The sequence below is a fragment of the Rutidosis leptorrhynchoides genome, chromosome 5 (genome assembly GCF_046630445.1).
Source record: "Rutidosis leptorrhynchoides isolate AG116_Rl617_1_P2 chromosome 5, CSIRO_AGI_Rlap_v1, whole genome shotgun sequence".
Classification (NCBI taxonomy): Eukaryota; Viridiplantae; Streptophyta; class Magnoliopsida; order Asterales; family Asteraceae; genus Rutidosis; species Rutidosis leptorrhynchoides.
Window position 1 is genome coordinate 164,533,128 of NC_092337.1, and position 5,890 is coordinate 164,539,017.

The window sequence follows — 5,890 nt, forward strand, 5'->3', positions numbered from 1 at the left end:
ATATTTATAAATAAACCGTCGGCAGAGAAAGACTCCAAAGTGTGAGCTGGAATCTCAAACTCCGCGACTCGCGGAGTTTGAAGGCAAAATATGCTGCGAGTCGCGGAGCCCCAAATTTCAACTCTGGCTATAAAGCAAACCGAATTCTGATCATTTTCCATATTCTAATTCTCTCATCTCTCTATCTATACGATATATATATATATATATATATATATATATATATATATATATATATATATATATATATATATATATATATATATATATATATATAATTTATATTTTAATTTTAATTTTAATTATAATTCTAATAATAAGGGTATGTTAGCGAATGTTGTAAGGGTGTAAGTCGAAATTCTGTCCGTGTAACGCTACGCTATTTTTAATCATTGTAAGTTATGTTCAACCTTTTTACATTAATGTCTCGTAGCTAAGTTATTATTATGCTTATTTAAAACGAAGTAATCATGATGTTGGGCTAATTACTAAAATTGGGTAATTGGGCTTTGTACCATAATTGGGGTTTGGACAAAAGAACGACACTTGTGGAAATTAGACTATGGGCTATTAATGGGCTTTATATTTGTTTAACTAAATGAAAGTTTGTTAATGTTAATATAAAGATTTACAATTGGGCGTCCCTATAAATTACCATATACACTCAATCGGACACGATGGGCGGGGTAATTATATGTACGAATAATCGTTCATTTAACCGGACACGGGAATGGATTAATAGCCACTAGAATAATTAAAACAGGGGTGAAATTACATTCAAGGGTAATTGGTGTAATTGTTAACAAAGTAGTAAAACCTTGGTTTACACGCAGTCGATAACTTGGTGTATTCATTAAACAAAGTATTAAAACCTTGTTACAATTCGAATCCCCAATTAGTTGGAATATTTAACTTCGGGTATAAGAATAATTTGATGAGGACACTCGCACTTTATATTTATGACTGATGGACTGTTATGGACAAAAACCAGACGGACATATTAAATAATCCAGGACAAAGGACAATTAACCCATGGGCATAAAACTAAAATCAACACGTCAAACATCATGATTACGGAAGTTTAAATAAGCATAATTCTTTTATTTCATATTTAATTTCCTTTATTTTATATTTAATTGCACTTCTAATTATCGCACTTTTATTATTTGCAATTTCATTATCGTTATTTACTTTACGCTTTAAATTAAGTCTTTTATTTATTTAATATTTTACATTAGGTTTTAACTGCGACTAAAGTCTTAAAATCGACAAACCGGTCATTAAACGGTAAAAACCCCCCTTTATAATAATAATATTACTTATATATATATTTGTATTTTTAATAAAAGTAAACTAATATAGCGTTGAGCTTTGTTTAAAGATTTCCCTGTGGAACGAACCGGACTTACTAAAAACTACACTACTGTACGATTAGGTACACTGCCTATAAGTGTTGTAGCAAGGTTTAAGTATATCCATTCTATAAATAAATAAATATCTTGTGTAAAATTGTATCGTATTTAATAGTTTTTCCTAGTAAAATATAAACTATTTTATATACACCTCGCATAACATCAAGTATTTTTGGCGCCGCTGCCGGGGAACTATCTTAAAAGCCGGAAGCGCAACGCTAATATAAAAAAAAAAAAAGATTTTTAGTTTACTTCTATTAAAATTCGTTTTGTAAAAATACGTTTTAAATATTCGAAAAATATAAAAAGAAAAACAAAAATATAAGTATTTTTAAGATTTTGTTAAATATTTAAGTTTTATAAGTTTCTTTATCTTTATTTTAATTTATAAAAATATAACTTTTATTAAATATCTTTTATATATAGAAAAAAAACAGAAAACAGAAAATAAAAAAAAAATAAAGAAAAAACGCGTCGAATATTCAAACCTGTCAGCTGAATTCTGGAACCCCGCGACTCGCGGGGTTTGATGCTTTAATTACCGCGACTCGCGGAGCCTTTCTGACAGGCGACAAAAAACCCTAATCCTGCATTAATTACGGGTTATTATTAATTATAATTATTATTTAAACCTAATTATTATTATTATTATTATTAGTTTTACTTTTTATTTAAATTATGTATTTAGTATTAATTAGTTTTATTAAATTGTAAAATTAGTAGTTTTATTAAAAAAATAATATAAAAATAATATTTTTATAAAAATTGTACTTTTTACAACTTTTTGTATATTTTTATATTTTGTCCCTTTTTAATCGTTGTAGCGTAATATTTGTATTTTTAGCTCATATTTAATTTTAAACTTAGTTTTTGCCATAGTCATTTTTACTCCTAGATTTTTAGGCTTTGCCGTAGAATTCCTTAAGTGCTTTTTCTTTAGACTAAGATTTAGGTGCTTTAGAATTTTGCGACGCCTTTTTAAGTTTTAGTTTCTTTTTAAGTTATTTCCATTTGGGATTTAGTTTTTCCTGTAAGCTTTAATATTTTTAGACCTTTTACTATGTACCAATTATCATTCCAATTAGTAATATCAATTTGCGATTATAATTTTAAGTTAGTTGTAGTAATAAGGTTAGATTAGTCAAGTATTTTTAAGTTTTTATAAGTTTCTTTTATTTTTCCGTCACCTTTTATTTTTCAACCATTTTTTCTTTTTCAACCTTTTTCGACGAACTCTTTTTCTCTCTTATTTCTCGCTATTCTAGTTTTAGGACATAGATTTTTATTCTACTTCTTATCTAAATTTCTTAAAATTACGAAAATTTATTTTAAGTGGTTAAATTGATAGACATCAAAATTTTCTGGTTCGTAGTAATAGTTGGATTTGTACGTGGACCGGGTTATTGGAGCCAAACAGTCCTCAATTATATTGAGACCAAACGAATCATGCCCCTCTGCTGCATCTTTTGGCTATTCGAAACGTGGGCAAAATCAGAAAAGTCTATTGATTGGATAACTTATTATAATTTTTCTTTCTTTTTTAAAACTAATAGGATATTCAGTGAATGCACCGAGCAAGACGTTCATCACCTTTTGTACGTTCACCACCTGTAACTAGATCAAGACATTTAGCAAATATAACCGCCGTTGATTTTTCTTTAGAATCATCATCCAGTCGACCAAGTACTTCAGTTCAAATTTCCGATAATCCATTTTTTGAACCCGACCTCACAATTGAGAATCCGGAGAATATTCAGGAACGGTTCGTAGATCCTGAACCACTAAACTTTCCTCCGGAACCACCAATCATTCAAACAGAGATTGTTGAGGAACAAACCATTAAATCAGAATCCTCTAGTGATTCGTATTCAACAAATTCAATTATGGAAGTAACGGAACCTCTAAGTATGGAAGATCGAATGAGAGCCACACGCACGGGCCAAGGTCACGCCATTATTAAGCCAGAAGTTAATGCGCCAGATTATGAAATCAAAGGACAAATTCTACACATGGTAACTAACCAATGCCAATTCAGTGGTGCACCGAATGAAGATCCTAACGAACACCTTCGTACGTTTAAAAGAATTTGTACACTATTCAAAATCCGAGAAGTGGAAGATGAGCAGATCTATCTCATGTTGTTTCCTTGGACTTTAAAAGGAGAAGCCAAATATTGGTTAGAATCGTTACCTGAAGGGGCGATTGACACATGGGATGTCTTAGTTGAAAAATTTCTTCAAAGATTCTTTCCGGCATTTAAAGCCGTGAGACTTCAAGGAGAAATTGTTACGTTCACACAAAAGCCAAATGAAACATTATATGAGGCGTGGACAAGATTCGGAAGGATGTTGAGAGGATGTCCTCAACACGGTTTAGACACATATCAAATAGTACAAATATTCTACCAAGGTGTCAACGTTGCTACACGAAAAGACATCGACATAACAGCTGGTGGTTCCATTATGAAGAAAACCGCAACTGAAGCTTACAAAATTATTGATAACACAGCCTCCCACTCGCATGAGTGGCACCAAGAAAAAGATATTTTTCGTTCATCTAAAGTGGCTAGAGCCGATTCTAGCCATGACTTTGATTCCGTTTCAGCAAAAATAGATGCTTTCGAAAGACGAATGGAAAAGATGAATAAAGATATTCACGCAATACGAATCAGTTGTGAGCTATGCGGTGGACCACACTTATTGAAAGATTGTCACATTGAACCAACATTGGAACAACGAGAGAATGTTTCCTATATGAACCAAAGGCCTGGAAATAATTATCAAAATAATTATCAACCGCCAAAGCTAAACTTCAATCGAAATCAAAACATTCTTTACAATCCAAAAGGGCCCGAAAATAACTGGTATAACCAACAAGGTCCGAATAACCAACCAACTCAAAACAACACTTTCAATCAACAAAGACCTGGCTTATATAAACCACAACAACAAACCGAAGAGAAAAAGTCAAATATGGAAGACGTGGTATTCAAGCTAGTTGAATCTCAAACACAATTTATTGAAACTCAAACCCAAACAAACGAGAGATTTGATCAGTCATTAAGAACTCAACAAGCTTCCATTTTGAATCTAGAAAAACACGTAGGTACTCTTGCTAGCATGATGAGTGAGAGGGAACAAGGAAAGCTACCAAGTAATACTGAAGTAAATCCTCGGAATGAGAATGTTAATATGGTTTCAACGAATTCTGAAAAACCAGCACCAGAAGATGGGAAGGTTTTAGATGAGAGTAACAATGAAGAAGTTACACCACCATCACCCGAGTATGTAAAGCCAGTGGTGGCACCATACAAACCACCCATCCCGTTTCCAAGAAAAGGAGTTGAGTATGAGCAAGTAATAAGTAATAAAGATTGTGATACTTCTGGAAAGAAGAAGAAGAAAAAGAATAAGAAAGTGCAAGAAACAAAAACCGTAGAAGTAATCCCGGTGAAGACAGTTCCACCAAAACCTCCACCTAGGGTAGGTGATCCGGGTGAATTTATTGTTCCCTGTCTACTTAGTGATTGTGTCATGTATGATGCACTAGCAGATTTAGGTGCAAGTGTAAGTGTTATGCCTCTTTTATTATATAAGAGATTAGGAGTAGGTAAGTTAAGTCCAACGGATATGAGTGTTCGACTCTTTGATCAAACCATTAAGCACCCAGTTGGAATTGCTGACAACCTACCCGTTCAAGTAGGCAATTTAACCTTTCTAGTCGAATTTATTGTCATTGACATAGAAGAGGACCCAAACATTCCTCTAATTTTAGGTCGGCCATTCTTAGCGTCCACCAAGGCGTTATTTGATGTAGGAAATGGAAGAATGACACTTAAAAGTGGTGACAAAGCGATCACCTTTATGATTTGAAAGTCTAAATCTCCACCAGCCAAAACCGTTGAACCAGTAAAAACAATTGGTAAGAACCATGTGTTTTTACCAACTCCAACGGTAATACTTAGCAATAATGAAACGCCTAAGTGTGGGGAAAATGAAGTAACACCTAATGATGACATGATAACAAAGAACCCCGTTGTTGATACGAAATTAAATGATCCCGTTATTAATAGTTCAATGAAGAAACTTATTAAACGGATTCGCGATGCTAGAACCAAGGGGAACTTTAAGTTATGTAACTGGTTAGTATCCAATCTATCACCTAAAGAAAAGGAGAAACTAGTTGAAATTGTGGAAATTACACAGGAATCCGACCAATGGCTTAAAGAAAAAGTCACGGATATGCAAGTTGATTATGGACCAAGAGAAATTAACGATGAAGTTAATCACAATTTTGACACCACGGCTACCTAAGTGTGGGGAGATTCAAATGTTCTAAAAAGAAAATACTATCTAGAGTTAGTTGTTCTGTTCTCGTGTAGTTCCGAGAATGGAACCCGAATGGTCTTTCCCTAGCAGACCCTAAAGAACTAGTCTTCTACCCCCATTCTGAATTTTTTTTTTTTTTTTTGGTTTTTA

At 32.9% G+C, this 5,890-nt stretch overlaps 1 non-coding gene across 1 annotated transcript; it reads right to left on the bottom strand.

The window, feature by feature from the left end:
- Positions 1–3,679: 3,679 nt before the first annotated feature.
- LOC139850878 (small nucleolar RNA R71) lies at positions 3,680–3,786 on the bottom strand. The gene has a single exon (XR_011760254.1). It is a non-coding gene; the product is annotated as a small nucleolar RNA R71 (small nucleolar RNA).
- Between the last annotated feature and the right edge of the window lie 2,104 nt (positions 3,787–5,890).